Source organism: Leopardus geoffroyi, chromosome C2 (assembly GCF_018350155.1).
Source record: "Leopardus geoffroyi isolate Oge1 chromosome C2, O.geoffroyi_Oge1_pat1.0, whole genome shotgun sequence".
NCBI lineage: Eukaryota > Metazoa > Chordata > Mammalia > Carnivora > Felidae > Leopardus > Leopardus geoffroyi.
The window spans coordinates 123,892,868-123,913,642 of record NC_059333.1 but is presented as its reverse complement, the minus strand read 5'-3'; the positions used below and the strand labels follow the sequence as shown (position 1 = coordinate 123,913,642).

Genomic DNA, 20,775 nt, shown 5'->3' with positions numbered 1-20,775 from the left:
GCACAGAGGGATACAACTGCCTTGGAGCTGACTGTGTAGAAGGCTGCCACATTGGCTTTTCTGACAGCTACCTTGGGTCAGCTGATCCATGGCCTACCTTCAGTAGATCATATACCACATTCTATAGGGAAAACCTGCTCTTGTGTCTTTCCTCCCCGCCAGACAATAGGCCCATTTAAGAGGACAAGTGGTGTTTTCTTCATCTCTGGATCCCAGCCTCAAGCCCAGGGCCTGGCCCAGAGTAGGGCTCAGTGAAGACTGGAAATGGCTGGCTTCAGGGTGGTCCTGCGTCCTGGTGGGAGGAAGGCCTAATGCACTTCCTAATGCAGAGAAGTTGTTCTGGAAGTATTCTGAGTTATAGCAAGCAGATCAAACAAAAAACAAAAAAAACCCAACCAACTCTCAACTTAGGCAGGCTATGGTTTCTTGAAGCTTCCTTTAAGGCAGCAGGAACACCCCCAACTGCGGGAGAAGAAAGCGGTCTGCAAGCTACTGCTGCTTGCTTCCTCCCAGGGAGGTTGGATGGTTTAATGAGATATTATTTGCAGAATGTGCCGAGCTATTCACAAGAGTGGCCCCGTGATGAGTGTATCTGGGGAGTCTGGCTGTTGTTCACAACTATTATGAAGCCTTTCAAAGTTCTATTTCATTTTGACAAAATCTAACTTTTTAGAGCTGTTAAAACATGTAACTGCAACATCTCAGGTAACCTGTGGTTTTGATCCATTTTTTCAAAAGTTCCTAGAAACGATAAATTAGATCATTTGTTTGAATGGTGGCATCAACAGCAATGAAGTGTGATGTTGGGGAAGAAGAATAAATGACATTTAATGTCTGTCTTTCTTTCCTTGCCAGCAGCCCACTGAGCCACACTACTCCAAAGCGACTTAGTGTATCCAAGCTGCCGCTGAGACGGGAGAGGCAGGGAGTGCACGTTCCCAGGCTCAGGAGTGAGGTCAGTGCTCCTGCGTCACTTGTATACTCTAACTTGCCTCGACTACACACCCTGCCAAGCCCGAACCCAGAGAAATACAATGATAGCATTGACATGGCCTCACTCCAGGGGCCACCAGGAGAATAAACCAGGCTCCAATTTGAGTGCAGGTCTCATCGGACATGAGGCCAGATGCGTGCCATGAAAGTGACCCATCTGCCCTGTCATTTGGTAACATCTAGTGAGACAAAGCAAGGTGGGAGACGTTTGCTATCCGGAAAGGCTTCTCATTAATAAGCATTTAATGGGGGGCCACAGAGTGAGCAGCAATTGCTGCTGCACGATTTAACAAGTTGAGAAGGAGGCATACACGGCCTTCTTGGAGTTTATCATTACATTGGAGAGACAAGGCAACCACATTCCACCTCTGGCCCCCGTCCCCTCTCCAGATTACCATCTGGAGTCACCCAGATAGCATCTCACCCTGCTCTTCAAATGCAGCACGCTGCCTCCCTTCTCCTCGATTCTGCAAATGCTGTCCCAACTACCTGAAACACCCCTGCCTTCAAGGTTTTCTCCTGGGAGTGTTTATCCAGTTGTCCCTCCCGGCCCCCACACCGTGCTATATGTACCCCCCATTATACATTTTATCACTTTCTTCTTCCAGCCACCACACAACTGCCATTGCTTCATTTCCACGTTGCTCTCCCCCAAGCAGGTGAACTCCTACAGGGTGGTTTCTTACTCGTCTTGGTCCCCCCTCAACTCCTGCACTGTGCTTGGCACACAGGCGCTCAGAAAGTGTGTAGAATGAATGAGAGAATGAGTGTCTCCAACCAAGGGTCATCCTTTTCAGACAGCTACCTCATCTCTTTGGTTCTGTCCCAAGTGGTCAACGGGCTGGGGCTTTCACAGATAGAAACTGACCTTTCTGGCTTTCAAGAGGCACTTAAGACCCCTTGTCAAGGCTCCAATCCCCTTCAGCCCGAAATCAAACAAGACACGCCTGCCTGCTGGACCATGTTCAATGTCAGGATTCCATCAACAGGGGTATACCGACTTCCTGCACGCTGACACCAAGGTCATCCCCCTGCTCTGGAGAAGCGGAGGTCACCAGCTGCTGCTCGGATAGGCAAAGGACTTTGCAGATGTGATTAAGTTAACGGTCATGAAATGGGGAAGGTAGCCTGGATTATCCAGGTGGGCCCAATTTTATCATGAGGGTCCTAATAAGGAGGAGGAGGGGGGGTCAGGTACACAAAGATGGAAGGGTCAAAGTGACAATCAGGAGGGAAGAGGCTATTCTGGTTTGAAAGAGGAAGGGGCCGGGAACCAAGCAGCGTAAGTGGCCTCTAGAAGCTGGAATTGGCAAGAAAACAGATTCTCCCCAAGAGCCTTCAGAAGGAATTCAGTCCTGCTGACACCATGCTTTCAGACTTCTGACTTCCAGAACCATAAGAAAATAACATGTGTCGCTTTAAACTAGTAATCCATGGCAATTTGTTACAGCAGCCATCGATATGAACAAACTCACCTATGCGGGGGCCGATTCTCTACAGTGACCTTCCAGTTGGGGCAAGAAAGGTAAAGGAATTGAGCCAGTGACAAGGATATTGAAGGGTGTGTTGGGCAGAGGGACCAGCATTGCCAAGCTCCGAAATCACCATCTGGGGCGGGGGGGTGGTGAACTGAAAGCACATCCATGCGGCTCTGTGTGGGTGACTCAAGATTGAGGCCACAGTTGGTGTAGGGATCCTGCAGGCCCCTAGGGGGTCTCGGAGACTTGATTTTATTCCATGGGCAATGAGGAGCCTCTGAAGGATTTTCAGCAGGGGTGCGACTTACTCGTACATTTCTAGTTCAGAGAGAGCCCAGGTGCTCCCAGGATAGTGCGTCAGGAAGCCCCAGGGTGGCAACTTCCAGGCCCTCTCCACCTAGGGAAGGGCAGGCATTTCTCCAGCTTCCCCCAGGATGGCCTTTCCTGCTGCCTGCATTTCACTTCAATCACCCGGTAATGGGATGCTGGCCGATGCCCCGCATGCACCAAATTCTAAGTGTGTACCCTTCGGCCCATTTGTCACAGGCCGTCGCAGAGACACAGAAAGGAAAGGCGAGCCAGGAAGGTTAAGTGCCGTCACTGCAGATGTAATGTGCTAATGCTCATCGCTTGGGAGGCAGTCAATTTACCTTTCCCTGCGGTGAGCGCCTCTAACAGGACCTGGCCCAGGAAAGTGGCTGAAAACATCCCTGTTTATTATAGACATAAAGCAGATGGCTTCGGGCAGAATGGAAATGGATTCTACAAACATCTTTCATTACACAGACCTCTTGACCAGACTCCTCATCTTAAAGAAAACAAGAGACGCGGTTTGTATTTCTGAGGGTGACGAGCACATTTTTTTTTAGGACCGAGGGAAATCATTTCCATCTGCACGAGGATGTCAACTTCTCCAGGGCAATCAACCTTCACGCGAACTCCGGGCACTTTTCTTTTCAACTTTGTTGGATTCACCCGCTGTTGCTATGGGCACACGGTGCTGCTGGGAACAAAAGCAAAGCGAGCCTTCCTTGCCAGTGTGAGGATCCTCCAGTAGCCACCTCTTGGCGCAAACACACACTCCAATTAAGCACTTGTCCTAATTATGAGACTCCCAGGAAAGCAGGCAGCCTGGCTCTTAAGTTTGGAGAACTTTCAAAAGATGTGAAGGAGCATGAGGAATGGAACGAGGTCTCTTGCAACCCCCCACTCAGGAGTTGGGAAGAATTTCGATTGCTGCAGGAAGGTGGCATGGAGTCACAGCTCCTGGGTTTCCTGAGTGAAAGCCGAGGCATTGTTCTAGAACCTTCCACACACCAGTGCTGATTCTTTCAGCATGCTTGGAAGGAGAGGGTTTGTGCTTGCATCCTACTCGACTTCTCCAAGCCTCAGTGGGCCCCATGGAAGATGGAGATAAATCACATACCCCCTAGGGCGGTCATGGGGGTTACCGGGTTAACTCACCTAGCACAGGACCTGGCCCGCAGGGGGTTCTCCAGAAACATTAGCTCCTCTTTCCTTTTTTTATGTTCAGAGCAGAATGTACCACCCCCACATCCACTTCAACCTACTTGTTCACCATTTTTGCAGTCACCCGTGACCAAAACCTGGCAGTCCTTAGGACCACTTTAGCACCCGCCGCCCTGTTAGACATCTCTTGCAGACCACCCAGGCCTGGGAGATGTTCCCACAGAAGAGCGCTCCCAAGGAAGGGGACCTAGAATCTTCCACCTAGCTCCAACTGCAACAGCTCAGCTCTGAGCATCACTTGTCCCTGGAGTTAAGACTTGCTAGTGAGAAACAGTTTAATGTCCTGCTGATGGAAAGAACATCTGGTGATGAAGAAAAAATGTGCCCCGGATCACAGCTGACTTGCCACGCTGGAACAGAGAAGCAGATAAGGGGGTAGAACGTGAGAAGTGCCTGGCGTCTCCCATGAGGAGTGCGAAGTAGCAGATCATGAAAATCACAACCGACCAGCGACCATGCTAGTGCCTTAGAGGTACAGGGATAAACAAAACCTGGCCCCTGTCCTCAAGGTTACAGTTTGGCAGGAAGAACAAACCACTAGGGCCCCAGGTAGGACAGAGTCTTCCGGTAAACTCCCAATATCCATTTCTGCCTTCCTCTTTAGCCACAGAATCTCTAGTAACCTGCCAGCTAAATACACATTCCCCAGTCTCTGCAGCAGGGTACGGCCATGTGCCTAAGGTCTGGCCAAAGATGTATGAACAGAAGTGTTGCATGATACTTCCGGAACCCTCCTGAAATGGGGACGGCCTGCCCTTCTCCTCTTCTAGACTCCTGCTGTCTAGAATTTGATGGCTAGAGTATGGTAACTACACTGGACCAACTCCCAGTTTGACGGAGAATAAGCCAAGGGAAAGCCAGGACCTTAATGACCCTGAAGCTGCCATACCAGCCCCAGGATGCCTGCCTTCAGGTTTCTTTTACCAGGGGATAAATAATCTTCTGAGTCACCATTATTTTCTCTTTTTCTATTATACACAGTGAAACCTGTGTTCTAATTCTAACTGATATATTCTAATTGATTTGCAGATGCAAATTCTAATCAATTCTAACTGATAATACTGATACCTAATGAATGTTTATTAAACTAGTGTATAAAGAAATGAAAACTGTGTAAACTTTTAGAAGTTTCTACCACCCCAGTTAAGCCTATTTTACCTGTGGAAACTCAAACGGATATTGTTTGAAAGGGAAAATACACCTAAGGAAAAAAAAATCTCCCATAACTTAATTTTTTATATGAATTTTTCATAGGAGGAAAAATCCTTACTCAGGGCTCTAGAAGGCTGAAATGTGCAGCAGTGAATCTGCTTTTCTGTAGATCACAAAAACCAGACTGTGTCCTATCTCCTTTCCCCCAAACCAGATTCATTATGGTGTGTTGTTACACTCTGCTTTGAGTGGGCATTTGCCATATGGCTTGGCAGTTTAATGGCTTTCTGATACTTGACAAAAATGAAGCACAATCATTTTGCAAGGAGCTTGCGTTCCTAGATGGGTCTTTTCCAAATAACAGCTGTGCCTCAAAATGGAGTTACTCAAATTGCAATTTGTGGACACAATACTCAAACATTTACAAGTGAGCAAAACCTCAAATCACTTGGGCTATTTCCAGGCTTCAGAGTTTATGAAGTTTTTAGCAATGTTATGAGAGTGCAGCTGTCAACAAACTCACGCCAAAGTCTCTGAACCAACGGAACCCGGCAGGCAGCAGAGATGTCCTACTTAGCAGCAGGACATGTGCAGCCGACCACAAACCCTCGCGAGAGAACAAATACGAGGGAAGTAGGCTTTACCCTAAAGCCCACAGACCAAATCTCTGTGCCTTTCTCTCTACTCCCTACCACACCGTACAGATGACACCAGATCTACAGCTCTAGCCCTGACCTTGCTGATGGGCCCCTACCGGTCCACGGATGTCCACCTGGCACTGGCTTATCAACAAGACAGACAAGCATGGATGCAAAGCCGACTAGCAAGCACTTCCTAACTAAGCGACCTTGAGCGTATGAATCAGGGGAGTCCAGATGAGGTATGTAAACAATTCCCAAATCTCAGGAGCTTAGACCAATAAAGGTCTGTTTCACGTTCCTATTAACATGTGCATTCTATGCTGGTTGGGCTCTGTTCTGGATCCTCTTTTCCTCTCAATCCAGGACTCAAGCCAATGGAGCAGTCAGACTGAATATGGTCAGTCTGTAGCAGAGGAAAATAAAGGACTCCAGAAGGTCCCTCACCAGCAATTGTATTATATGCTTGGCCTCAAACTGGCAATATCCCTTCCAACAACCCCACCCAACTTCAGCGAGTTAGAAAATACAATCTGACTCTAGCTCTCCAACTTCAGGACACAGATATACTTGGTGAATAGCCTGGTGCCTTCTACAGTGAGTTAATCCACTGCACTTAGCCTCAGTGACCCATATGGAAAATGGAGATAATTACACACACCTCCACAGATTGTCATAAAGGTTAATCAGAGTTGACTCATGTAGAGCACTTAGAATAGTCCCTGGCCCATAGGAGGTTCTCCAGAAATACCAGCTCCTTTCCTTGCATTCGAAACAGAATTCTCAGTCTCCCACACCTGCTTCTGGCTGCCCACACCCCATGTCTGAAAAAGATTCCACCGTTTTTCTAGTCACTTTCAATAAAAACCTGCCCGTTATCTAGGATCTCTCTTCATCCTTCATCATGTCCCCCCAGTACAATGACCTCCAAGTTTGGCCAATATGCCCCATGTGAGGTCATCACTTTCCATCACTACTGAGACCCATCCTACTATAGGATTTTATTATCTTATTGTATCAGTTAGGATTTTAAAAAATTGCTAACAACATAAACAAGCTCTGGTCATCCTAGTTCCCCTCTCCACAAAAGGCAAAGCAGTAAAGGAGCATGGGATTATCCGAAGGCCACCAGACCGTCACACAGAATAAAGGAAGGGCTGAACATGAGGTCTCAGGATAGACGAGGAACAGGGCAGTGCCACGGTCTCAATCTGGACTGAGCCCCATGGTATAGACAGGGTCAGTGAGGCTCACACCAGTGCACGCTGTTCTCAGAGGCCACTGTCGTGGACCAGATAGACCCCACTCCCAGCAATAGCTTCCATACTTGGTGTCAGAAACTCTGCAATCAGCTCCCCCTGCCCCAATGTGGCCCCAGTCCAATCTTTTCTCAATATTCCAACCAGATCAACTAGTCCTAAAGTTTGGGTTAAGTCACTCAAACTACTGTGATGAACAATCAGGTGTCTACCATGCACTAAACACTGTATAAAACCTGGACCTTTGTGCCAAGCTAGCGATAAAGCCTTCAGAAATTTGTTCTCCGTTGGCATTTAGTTCAGCCGTGTCCTTCAGCTGGCATTAGAACGTTAGGGATTTTAGCCCCACTCCACCTCTCCAGATGGTATCCTGACCACCCTCTCTATTCCCTACATGGGCTCCATGTCCTTCCCACTCTGAGACCAACTGCTGTTCTCTGATGTGTCTTCTGAGTGTTCCTGCTGCTTGGGCTTCTGTTGATGCCACTTTCTAGAGCTAGGTGGTCTCTCTCATGCCAGCTCTCCCACAGAGCTTCCCCTGAGAGCCCACCTAGAAGTCACTGTTCCATCCTCTGACCTCTTAAAGGTGACACTGTCTGTATTACTGAGTCCCACTCTCTAATTGCCAAAAGACTGTAAAACCCCGAGGGCAGGGATCCCACAGGGTCTAACACAGAGTGGAATGCAAATAAGGAATATTCACCTTACTCACTGGAGGACGAGGTAAAAGTGAAAAATAGATCAGAATGAGAGCCAGAGAGCCCCGGTCACCTCCTGGCATGACCTAGGCTGAAGTGCTTCCATTCTCGCTTCCAATACTCAGCATTTCCTGGCTTGCTTTACTCCATGGAACTTTCTGTCTCACTATCAGAGGCGTCACCTCCCTTGTGGACTTGAATTTTGGTCTTACCCCATAAATTGTGTCTGCCACCTTGGCTGGGCTCCACCCGGGTCCTGATTTGCACCTCAGGGGCACCATTTGACTCCTCTGTCCATTCCCTGCCGAATCCTGGGTATATGTCCAGGGCTCTGCTCCATTCCAGCAGCGGGCAATGAGCCACAGTTAGTACTGAGAGAAGCAGTCTCACACCCTCTACAGCCCTGGGAGAGTCCCTGTTTGGCAGGAAATGCAGAGCTGTCCATAATGATGGCAGAAGATGGCACCACGGTCCTTCTCGTGCTCAAAGCACAAAATTGGCAGCCATCTGGCTCTTCTCTCTCCCTTGCTTTGACAGCCTGTCAGTTCCACCTTTGCAATATCTTTATTATCCATCAGTCTCTCAAACTCCACAGTTTTTCCTTCGATTGGGGCTCATTATTTCTCACTTGAACCTGAGTGAACTCTTAACCTGTCCCAGTGTCCCCTCCTCTGCCCATCTCTGCTCAACTGCCCAAGGGATCTTTTAGAATGCTTCCCCCGCCACCCAATCGCATCGTAGATAATGAAACTCCTTAGCAGCCACCCATGGCCCTTTACAATCTGGTCATGACCTATTTCGTCAGCCTCATCACTTACCTTCCAACACCCTCCCCATGTCTGCTCCATCTAACTGCTTTCCATTCCATCCTAAGTCCCCTTGGATGGAATTTTCGGACCAGCCCTAAAATCAAACCCAAAAATTCCAAAAATGAAGGCAACTCCATTTAGCTTGCTTGTTCGTTCACTAAAAATGAAAACAAGCTGCCACTGCCATCAAGTTCCTCAGGGCAACAGGAGGTGACAGGAAGATCCCAAAATGCCTGGAAAGGTGGAGAGCTGGCCAGCCTCTCCATGAGGGCAGAACAGACCAGCTGAGGCCTAGTGAGCCACAGCAGGGGAGATAATAGGCAAGAATCCTGCTGCTCAGGGACAGGCGTTCATTTGGGAATGTCACGGGGCACAACACAACCTAGTCCACAGCAATCCTTTCCCGTTTCATGTAATAGAATTTCCTCCAAAAATTATAAGCCAAGAAGCTCATCTTTCCTTCTTTATTGAGCTATAAGCAGACTGCCATAGTCGTGAGCAGATAACTGCAAATCTGGGCAGTGATCTATGAAATCAGAACAGACCTGAGTTTGGAGATGTGATTAATTAAAATTTTTAACCAAGTTCATCCCACATATATTTAATGTTATGCATAAGTGCTTTTGTGCTGGCTGGAAATTAGGCCCAAAGAGTGGGCAGTTCACAGAAATGCTGCAGACCCTGTGATTCTTAAACAGACAAACCTGATTGTGTTTCTTCCCTCAGTTACTGCTTCAGAATCCACTAGGATGACTGGCAGATCGTTCCCTGCCCATGTCTGCACCAAAGCCCGTGCATTTCTTGTGCACACAGGATATGTGCACTCTAACAGTGAAGGGCATCAGGTGCTTCTTCTGGCCTTGAACTGAGGTTGCCTGTGCTTGTACCTGGGGGACCTCTGGAATGGAAAAGGCTTGGTCGGCATTTACAAGCACTGCAACCTTGAACAAGCCCTTCAGTCTTCTAAAAAATGAGGATAGCCCAAGCTCACCCATGGAGGCTGTGAAGATGAACTAAAGAGACACATTAGGACTATACCGCCTACACTGCTTTCAGAGGAGGAGGAAACTTTTCCATCACAGAGTTAGGGAACAGGATTCATATGTGCCAACCTTGTGTAAAGACACCACTGTCCCTGACAGATTCTACCTGTTCCTGCAAGAACAGTCCAAATGAAGCCACTATTGGTCTGTGTTCATCCACCCCGGTGTAGTACGGAACCAGGGATTTCTGGCCAACTCAGCCAGGGCTGGGGCAGTGGAAGAAGCCCACCAGGTCATCTACAACACTCCAGCTGATCTGCACCAGGCTCCTTCCCACAGAGTCAGGACTTGTTGATTTACTTTACTAAGTATGAATTAAAACACCAACAAAGAGGTTAATTTGCTTTTATGACTTCTGAAAAAGTAATGTATTTATCTGGTACACGCTTTGGCTCAGATCGCTTTCTATAGGCCCTTGTAATACATGGTGATCCTTGAGTGTGCATGCCACAAGCATGGGGCTGGAGCACAGAGGCTGCCCAGAGGCTCAAACAAGGAGGGTCCTGGCCCCAGGGGCACAGGCAGATTCCTAGGGTCTCAAGGCCAGTGGGCAGAGCTAGAATCCAGTCAGGGCAGAAGAAGTAAAGAGCACTTCATGCCCAGAAGTGGGGGGTAAAGCCAGATGCAGACATCTGGAGGTATCCACTCTAAAATTGAGACAGCAAAGCTTCATCTCCCAGGCTTCTAGCTTATGTGAATTCTCTTACATGTGCTGGCCTCACTAAATCAATAAAATAATAATTTAAGTGTAAAATAAAGTATAGCCAAAGTGAAATGATTTAAGCTCACTGTCTTCTGGGAGCAGATGTTCCAGAGGGAGTGCGATGTGGCAGAGAATTTGCCGGTGCTTCCTGCAGCACAGCGACTCCCTTTTCTCCTTACCAAGAAACTTGATTTTGTTCACCTTCAGGGACAAGGGGCAGAGATCCAGGTAGGAACCGCAGCACCACACCCACCATGGCAGGCCACTCCCTTTGCCCATGATTGGTCCAGTCACGAACATGTGACCCAGCCCTGGCCAATGAGATACAAAAGGAAGTGCCTGGAGGCCTATGGGAAAAATTTTCAAAGTCCAAATACAAGCAGGTCCTTTTTCCACCGCTTCCTGCCCTGGATGCTGTGGTGTCCGGACGTGAGCTTGGGGCTGCCACAGCCCTCCGGTGACCATGAAGGCCTAGACAGCTGCAGAGGTGAAGGGCAACCCAGAGACTTGGTCTCATTAAGCTGCTGCCATAGCCTAGTATAGCCTCTCTCTAGACTTTATTATGTGAGCTGCTAAAATATCTTTCCTGCCACAGCTACTGCTGGTCATGTATTCAATTGCTTGTGTCCTCAAGCATCCAAAGAGATCCATCTCAGGAGGCTTCAGTTCTTGCCTTCTCCTCACAGTGTGTGCACTTCCGTGGGCCAAGTGCGATTCCAGTGTGTAAAGACAGGTACTTGCTACCTAACATGGCGTCTAAAGTCAAGGCAGCTGCTTCACCTGGGTTGCAGCTGGAGAGAGACTGAATCTGAGTTGGAAGACCTCCCACTCTGTGGGTCCTGGGAAGGATGGTATGTTGAACTCCAATGTGGGGCTCTCCTGGGAATCTTCCAGGAACTGTTCTGAACAAACATGATTTTTGGTTGACACTGTGACCTCAGAACCTAACCTCAGGGGCAGCTGCCTCCTGAGCCTCTTAACAGACCCCTCTCAGCTGCATTCGCTGTCCCCACAGGCACCGACTGCAGGGACCTTTGTGAGGGTAGCTTTGTATCTCAGGGGACTTTCACACCCTCAGTGGCTCCTTGCTCCTCTCCATAGATGGGGACCGCTGTGCCTTGCCTGCTTCAGTGCTGGCTGCTTGCCTACCTGTGCCTGTGGTCCAGTACAGCCTGGTGACGTGAAGAAGCCTGAACACACCCACGCTGCCATCTCTATGTTTTGTTCCTGTTGGTCTCTACCTAGAGTGCCCCCTCTACCCATTCCTACCTATTAAACTTTGTTTCCCCAGCACTCAGCACACATTAGGCCAACCAAAGAAGGTCTCCTTAACTCAGTAATGACAAAAACAAATAGCTCCGTTAAAAAACAGGCAAAGGACTTGAATAGACATTTGTCCAAAGAAGATATACAAACGACCAATAAGTACATGAAAAGATGCTCAATATCACTAATCACTAGGGAAATGCAAATTAAAACTTACCATGAGATACCACCTCACATACATTATGATGACCATTATCCAAAAAAAAAAAAACAGTGTTGGCGAGGATGTGGAGAATTTGGAACCTTTGTGCACTCTTGGTGGGAATGGAAAAGCCACTGTGAAAAACAGTATGGAGGTTCCTCCAAAGATTAAAAATAGAACTACCATATGATCTAGCAATTCTACTTCTGAGTATATGCCTAAAAGAACTGAAAGCCACAGGAACAGTTACTTGTACATCAATGATCACAGCAACATTTTTCACAGTAGCCAAAAGGTGTAAGCAACCCAAGTGTCCACAGATGACAGATGAATGGATAAACAAAATGGTTATATATATGTGTGTGTGTGTGTATACATAATATGTGACATTTATTTTTGATGTATATATCTATACATATATATGTATATATATACAAAATATATATATATATATGCATGTAGATATATATGCAAATATATACAACACACATACAATGGGATATTATTCAGTCTTCAAAAAGAAAAAATCTGACATATGTTACAAGACGAGGATATTATGCTCAGTGAAGTAAGTCAATCACAAAAAGATAACTACCGTATGAGTCCATATATATTTGACTACCACCTAGAGTAGTCAAATTCATAGAGACAGAAAGTATAATGGTGGTTTCCAGGGGCTGGAGGGAGGAGGGAATGAGGAGTTGTTGGTAGTGGGTATAGTTTCAGTTTTGCAACATGAAAGAGTTTTGGAGACGGTTGCATAAGGGTATGAATATACTTTACTGAACTATATACTTAAAAATTGTTTCCATGGTATATTTTATATGTAATTTACCACAATTACAATTTTAAAATAAAAGGTATCCTTTGCTAAGCCTTCTCCGATACCAGACTCTGATTGCACCGCATTGCTCATCAATCTGCCTTGACTCCTTGTTTTCTGTTCTTTCAGGATTGTTTTGAGACATACCCAGTTGCCTAGAGCAAAATAATTACAGAGAAATAGAGCCAGAATCCTGACTGAACTGCTTCTAAAGTGTAAACTTTCTAGGGCATTTCAATTACATGAACCAGTAAATCTCCTTTTTAGCATTAAGCTAGTTTGAGTTGGTGTCCTGTTACTTGCAACCAAACTCAACCTAATTGAGTCTACACTTGACTTGAAATATCAGAACATTAAGAAGAAAAGACACTAAAGATTTCTAGGGAGCGAGCAAAAGAAAGTTCATAGACAAAAGGCTGAAAATAATATGGCATCTAACCCCTCATTTGCAACATTAGATGCATACTTCTGAGAAAAGAGGACTTTGAATCTGGAATTCTCTATCTGGCTAAATAATTAAGTATGGGAATAGAAGAAATACATTTTTATATATGAATGGAATTCATATATTAAAGTTTACCTCTTGGGTACTCTTTAAGTAGCTCTTTGGGGGAGTGTTCCAGCAAAACAAGGAAGGAGAACCAATGAAAGTAGGAGACAAGGATCCCACCTAGGAGGATGGTTAAGCTAGGACAGATGAGAGTTGTACGGCTGGAGAGAACTGGACAGGATAGAAAAGTGTGGGCCTTTTATGAAAAAAGAGAGGAGAGGCCAGAGACGCTGGGTCAAATGGGGTTATGGTGAGAGCATTTCTCTCTCAACCACGACCACCCTCCCCCCCTCAAAATCCAAAAACACAGAGCTGTATGATGTGGTCCAAAAATCATGTAAATAAATGTGACACAATTTTAAGCTCTTTATGGAATATGAGAAAAGAAAATACATTTGACCCTGGTAGTAGGAATTTCCCTATGAGTGGTCCAGGGCTACTTGACCCTGGAGTGAATATTTATGTGGTCATAATGATTTCAGTCCCATTTAATGGTGTTCAGCTTTTAGAGTCAATCTAGTGAAAAGGCACAGAAAGCTTAACTGTGATTACAGAATAGAAAGGTAATGTTAACCTCTTGGCACTGTAAGAATACAGCTACCAAAGGGAAGTGGTTGAGGAAAGAATGATGAAAAGAAACGGGAGAAGCACCAGGGTTTTCCTCTTACCTTATGGAGAGTGTAGGCACTGATTAGTTTACCAAAAACAACAATAAAAAAACAGATTTGGTTGTATCAGATATGGGGAAAATGATACTTTAAACGAGCCAGGGCATAAACTTCTCTCCTATAAAATCTTGGGAAGGTAGGCAGGTCAGGCATAGTACAGTCGCTCTGATGTCATCAACATCCCAGAATCCTTTTAGATTTCTCTGTCATTCTTAGAACATGCCTTCCATCTACCCTCAAGATTGTCTCATGATCACATGATGACTGCTGCAGCTCCAGCCATCCTATCTGTGTTCCAAATAAGAAGAAAGAAGAAGAGAGAAGGGCAAAAGAGGCCTATCTGCTGAGTCAGCCTCCTTATAAAGAACTTTCCAGAAGCACGACCCAACAACTTCTGCTTATATCTTACTGTCCAGAACCCAGTGACATGGCCACTCCTATCCAAAGAATAAAACTGACTAAATTCCAAACTGAAAAGTATAGTTTTTTGGATGGCATATTGCTGCTCTCAACAAAACTTGGCTTGTTTGTAAAAAAGAAGGGAGGAATGGATATTAGGTAAGTAAGTCACCATCTGTGACTCAAGAAATATAAGTATATTTTTTAAAGTAAAAAGGTAACCAACAAAAGAATAAAAAATAACAGAGCCATCAAAAATGAGAGGAAGGAGGAAGGGTGAAGAGTATACATGAGTTAAATCAATCTTTCATAATGGGACTCAATGGCTATCTTTTCTCGATACAATTTAGAGTTGTGCATTTAACCCACAAAAGAATTTAAAGAGACCAAAGAGGCTTTGGGAGGTAGGCAGGGAGGTGGGGATGGAGCTATAACTTTATATTAAAAGCCTGTCTGAATTAATTGAATTTTTAAAAAGCCATGTGCATGTATTATTTTGATGGCAAAAGTAACAGTGTTTAGTCTAATCTTTTGGGAAACAGAGCTTCACTGTATTTCCTTTCCCCTTGGCAGCCTGGGTCAGTGGTGGGCACTTTGGTATGTTTTTAACCCTCCTCACTGACTTAGAAAGTGACAAAAATCAGCCACATTCAGGGCTCTCTCGATCTCACTTCTTTCAATGGATTTGTTATTTTTTAAACTCTAGCCATTAACATCCAAGATTCTTTACGAGAAGATGGACTGGACTGGCACACACATCACTTCTTCCGTTTCCGGTGGGGAAGGTCCTCCTACGCACCACCCTCTGTTTGAACCCAGGCAGCCAACATCTCCCCACGCTCATTCTCCCGGGCCACTCCTGTGCGCTTGCAGACCTCTGCGCAGGGAAGTGCGTGCTCTACCTGCCTGGTCTACACTCTCAAATCGCTGTCCTAATGTCTCTATAATATATTAACAGGCAGTGGCCAAAGGGAGTTCTGCTGAAATAGGCAGTAGTTTGGGCCATTTTGGACAAAATCCTAGAATGCACACGATAATGCTGAGCGATGCAGTTTAATTTATGAGCATGCAGGTCTGCTGTGAAATGGGGAAATGGAAGTATAAGACATTAGCATTCACATGGCAAGGGTAGGGCCAAGTCCAAAACCGTAATATGCCTTTCACAGGGAGGACTGGAGAGTCTGAAAGAGCAGCCATGCTCTGTCAGTTCAATGTGTGCTCACGAACCTCGTCCTTGTATTTTAATGCCACCAGCCACCTGTGCTTCTCCAGGCCTTATGCCCTTCATATTGCCCCACACCCTCCATTGTTTTTTAACAACAGTAGAACACTCGTCCGCACCTCTTCTGGACAGCTTTAAAAGATGAATTTCGGGGCGCCTGGGTGGCGCAGTCGGTTAAGCGTCCGACTTCAGCCAGGTCACGATCTCGCGGTCCTTGGGTTCGAGCCCCGCGTCAGGCTCTGGGCTGATGGCTCGGAGCCTGGAGCCTGTTTCCGATTCTGTGTCTTCCTCTCTCTCTGCCCCTCCCCCGTTCATGCTCTGTCTCTCTCTGTCCCAAAAATAAATAAACGTTGAAAAAGAAAAAAAATTTTAAAAGATGAATTTCATGGTCTGGATATGCTTTGATCTGCAGGCAGGAAGGTAGAACAGACAGCTTCCCAACTTCCTTGTAGCTAGGACATACAAACTATTATACAGTGAAATATTTCCAAATTAAAAAGGGAAGACAGGCACGTTTGTAACTTAACTCACAGCAGTTGTACATGTGGCTCAAGCCATGTATTCTCCAGTGAAAGGAGCTCATGAGTTAGAGATTTTGTCTGACCCTGACTTTCTCGCCCATTTCTCAGTGCACAGAACAAAATAACATCTACTTCTGCCCTCTTAGGAATGAAAATGCACCCTTCTAAAGAGTCCACAGGAAACATCAAGCGTGCTCCAGCAGTTAAAGTATGTTGGAAAACAGGTTGGATATCCCATTGCAACAGGCTGAATAATGTCCTTCAAAGAAATCAGTTCCTCATCCCTGGAATCCGCAGATGTTGCCTTATTTGGGAAAGGGTCTTTGCAGATGTGATTAAGGATCTTGGGGAGATTATCCTGGATCATCTAGAGGGCCCCGAGTGCAATCACATGGAACGTTCTGAGGGAGGGAAAGGGAGGTCTGAACACACACAGACAAGGCCCTGCGAAGAAGGAGCAGAGAGAAACCTGGAGATGCTGGCCTTGAAGACTGTACTGATGTAGCCATAGGCCAAGGAAAGACGGCAGCCACCAGAAGCTGGAAGAGGCAAGGAACAGATCCTGGACTGATGTAGCCACAGGCCAAGGAAAGACGGCAGCCACCAGAAGCTGGAAGAGGCAAGGAACAGATCCCCCCAGAAATGGATTCTCTCTGAAGGGAATGTGGCCTTGCTGACGCCTGGATTTGGGGCTGGGAAACTTCTGATTTTGGCCTCCGGACCTGTGAGAGAATACATTTCTGCTGTTTTAAACCACCAAGTCTGTGGATTTGGCACAGCAGCCCTAGAAAATTAACACAATCACAGAGGGGCCAGAGGGGAGGCTTTCAGTGTTTACAAAACAAAAAAACAAAAAAACAAAAAAACCCCCAAAAAACCCATCCCAAATACTCTATGGTTCTTTTAATGGTATTTAGCAGAATTCAACTTCCTGCCTCCAGCTAGCGGGGCATGAGAGTGTTGGAACTGAGGGCAGTCAGGTCCATGAAGCACAGGCTAAGAAAAGCCTGGGTCCCTGGGGACAGCTCCAGGCAATGTCCCTTCCTGAAGCAGGGTGCTGAGTACATGAAGAAAACATGTCTAGTTCTTAGAGCAAAAATGTGAATAGGTAAGTGTGAAGAGGGTACCGAGGATTTAAGAGATTTCCGATAAATTAACCTCATAGCTCAGACAGGGCTGCGTGGGTATGTGTACGTGTCAGGGGAGTGCATCTTTAAACAAATGCAATGTAATTATTAATAAACATGGCCAGATGCCTGCAAGCATATGTTACAAGGCTGCTCTCTGAGGGTTTCTGTAATAGTGAAAAATTAGAGACCCAAATGTCTACCAATGGGGGAATGGTTAAGTCTCATACAATACTATGCCACTATTAAAGAGCAACATAATTCTACATACACTGACATTAGAGGTTATGAATGAGTAAATGTTGGGTAAAAAAAAAAGGCAAGTTGAAGATAGTATTTCGGTATTATCTCATTTTGGTTAAACAAAGCTATCTATGTTACTGTAATATAGAGAACTACTATAGAAGAGAAACACTTCTGTATCCACCTGATGGGTACACTGCAAACAAGTCGTCACCTCTGAGGAAAGGGGAGGGTTGTTGGGGGGACAAAGCGGAACGGGCATCTTCATACGAATGAGCTGCTTCCCTAAGCGTGTTCTCCTTTTGTGGTCTTAAGAAAGAAACGATGGACACGTAATAGCGATACCCTATGAGAACCTTGTCTAGTATAGTGTCAGGTAAACAGTGGGAGCCCTCGGGAACGGAGTGCCTGAGGAGGACTGTGCAGCAGGTGGTCTTTGGAGAATAGCTGGGGCTTCTGGAAGCTGCTGGTAAGCCAGCTAATGTTGCAGGGCTCGAGGCAAAATCCTTGGCTTTTCTACGAAGCTCCCTAGTGGTGCTGCCATGTTTTTATTTAAAGGAAGAAAGAAAGGCCCAGGCAGTAGACCAAAGTCCCAGGCAAGTGTGTCTTTTGTCTCTTCCACAGGAGTGGGGCCAAGCCACTGTTCACCAACTCAGCGGTTTACATCAAAGCCAAGGGAAATGTGTCTTTTGAACACTTTCTTGGGGAAATTCTGCACAAGGCTGTTTCTAAAGGTTTTCTTACCCCCTGGAAGGGTAGTTTTCTCACCAGGTGAGCATGCAGTCCCTGTGCTTGCTATGGAGCACGGCCCTCAATAGGGTGTGCTGGTGAGCTGTCCGTCAAGATAGGAAGCCCTGTGCCTTGGAAAAGGGCCCTTGTAGCCTCCCTCCTCAGAAGACACCCCAAAGAACGCCCCAGTCACCCTTCATCACATACGAAGGCAGAGCTCTTAGATCCAGAGTCTCCCAGTTAGTCGTCTGTTGGAAATGCTGCTTTGGATTAATGTACAGTCAGGCTGACCAATTATGCACCAAAAAGGTGTTAATACAGCTAGGGGAAATATGCACTGATCTCACACTATTCAAGTCGGGGTACTGAAGACATGAACGGGAGTGCGTCTCAGGACCCCAGAGCAGAGAGGAACATTCCAGACAAGAAATGACAAGCACAATTCTCTTTTGGATAAAAGCAGGGGTGTGCCACCTCTATCTCAAACACATGCTACAGGAGCACAGTGCTTTGAAGGTGATAGTCCCTACAAATACTTTTTAAGTGATGGCTCTTAGTGAAATTACTGCTTTCGGTGGAATGAAAGGACCCAATCCTCCTCCTCCTCCACATAGCATGAAGTAGTTATTTTTCAAGGTATGTTTCTCCAAGATTTGCCACAATATCTTTAAAAGTCATGACATTTTTATGATTCCTTATTACAAATTTCAAGAAAGACTTTCGTCTCCTGTATTTTAAAGAAATTGTCACCAAAACAAAGATTGGAAGCTGGATTTTTTCCTTAAGCAGAGGGAATGCTGTATCTAGACGGCCTGTGCTTCATCAAAATATTGAACCCTGTTGGTTTTGTGCTTCCATTTGCAGAATGTTGACATCTGGCCAACCCCCCCATTTTTATAACTGAGGAAGGTGAGGACTGGAGAGGTGAATTTGCTTATTCAATGTCACACGGGAAGGTAGTAACAGAGCTAGAATCAGAGCTTGGGCTGAGACTTATATCACCATGTGACAGTGCCTTATAAATCAAGCTGTTTGGCTATGGAGATTTTTAAGTTTTATCCAAGGAATGGATCATGACACACAAGTTCCATCGCTAGGCCTAATGAGACAGGCACCGCGGGACAAGTGCGGGGGAAGAAGAAGATAATAAGTTCAGAGAAATAAAGCTGGAAAGGACCTGGAGCGATTCTTTTACTCCCATTTCCCTTCCTTGAGGCAGAAGTCACTGACATCATTCCAGGGGAGAAGTATCTTATTTCTAAAAGCCTTCAGGGGAGATTTCATAAGTTCAGCTAACAAAAAGGAATATCTGATTTCCTCTCAACAGCAGGATCCCAGAAGTAATTATAGAAAACCAATGCACAATCTTTAACATAAAAAAAAAAAAAAAAAAAACACATAAAATGCTGGGGGCACCTGCGTGGCTCAGTCAGATGAGCATCTGACTTGATTTTGGCTCAGGTCATGATCCCAGGGTTATGAGATCAAGACCCATGTCGAGCTCTGTTCTGAGCGTGAAGCCTGCTTGGGATTCTCTCTCTCTATCCCTCTGCCCCTCTCCCCCATATGCACCCATTTTCCCTCTAAAAACAAATTAAAAATAAAAAAACAAAACAAACAAAAACACAAAACGCTCCTCACCCCAATACCCCAGAAGTGATTATTTAAAATCACCTTCCGGGGCGCCTGGGTGGCGCAGTCGGTTAAGCGTCCGACTTCAGCCAGGTCACGATCTCGCGGTCCGTGAGTTCGAGCCCCGCGTCAGGCTCTGGGCTGATGGCTCAGAGCCTGGAGCCTGTTTCTGATTCTGTGTCTCCCTCTCTCTCTGCCCCTCCCCCGTTCATGCTCTGTCTCTCTCTGTCCCAAAAATAAATAAACGTTGAAAAAAAAAAATTAAAAAAAAAAAATAATAAAATAAAATCACCTTCCAATTTAGTCCTACTTGAACATTTCTATTGTGAAAGCAAAAAATTTTGGAAAATAAGAGCATGGAGATGTCATGAAACCTTGACAATCATTTTTGTAGGAATTTGTAAGAATGTAGGAGACTCACTCGGGCCTGGTTGTATGAAGAACTTTGACAGAAATGATAATATATAGAGGCCTGCAGAACACAGAACATTTATCACATAAAGCTTCTGACTTAGAGAACATATAATGGCTCCTACTGTATGACTGTCACCTCTAAGGTTTGTAAAAATTCCATTTTTTTGCAAAGCAGTTCTTATAGCAAGTCTTAGATCAAGAAAGTACGTTTCTAAGTAACGGGAAGGGGGGAAAAATAAAAACAAAATAGATTAAAAACTCCACCAATGATTCCACATATATTCCTGCCAAATGATCCAAAAGCTGGAGGTTATCCCGAGAGGAGGAAGTCTGCCTAACATCTGTGACATTAAGAGAGGGAAAGCTAATAACGGTGGCACCTTACCTGAAGACGATACTGCTGACCTACTGACAACAGCTTTGAACTGCTTTCTGATCAGTGATTATAGGATTCCGGACTCTTAAGAATCAAGGCATGCACCTCAAAGGCAGCTGCTGGAGATAAGGTGGCCCATGGGTGCGGGCTGTCTGTGTGGGGAGCTGGCAGGTCTGAGGGCAGCGACCACCAAAATCCTGGGCTCAGGGGCTCAGGGGCTCAGGCTCTGGGCAAGGATGCAAAACGGCGGTCCTTAAATTCGCTCCCCACCCAACCATCCCCCGAATAGCCTGTCAAGCT

The 20,775-nt window shown here is 45.9% G+C and overlaps 1 protein-coding gene and 1 long non-coding RNA gene across 3 annotated transcripts in view; one reads left to right on the top strand and one right to left on the bottom strand.

Moving 5' to 3' along the window:
* The window catches only part of LOC123611497, a 29,488-nt gene extending 19,308 nt beyond the window's left edge, over positions 1-10,180 (top strand). The window contains exons 3-4 of the long non-coding RNA XR_006718703.1: positions 856-955; positions 5,858-10,180. This is a non-coding gene — a long non-coding RNA (uncharacterized LOC123611497). The remainder of the gene's footprint in view (positions 1-855; positions 956-5,857) is intronic.
* The window catches only part of NMNAT3 (nicotinamide nucleotide adenylyltransferase 3), a 116,010-nt gene that overhangs the window by 66,903 nt on the left and 28,332 nt on the right, over positions 1-20,775 (bottom strand). The window lies entirely within an intron of this gene.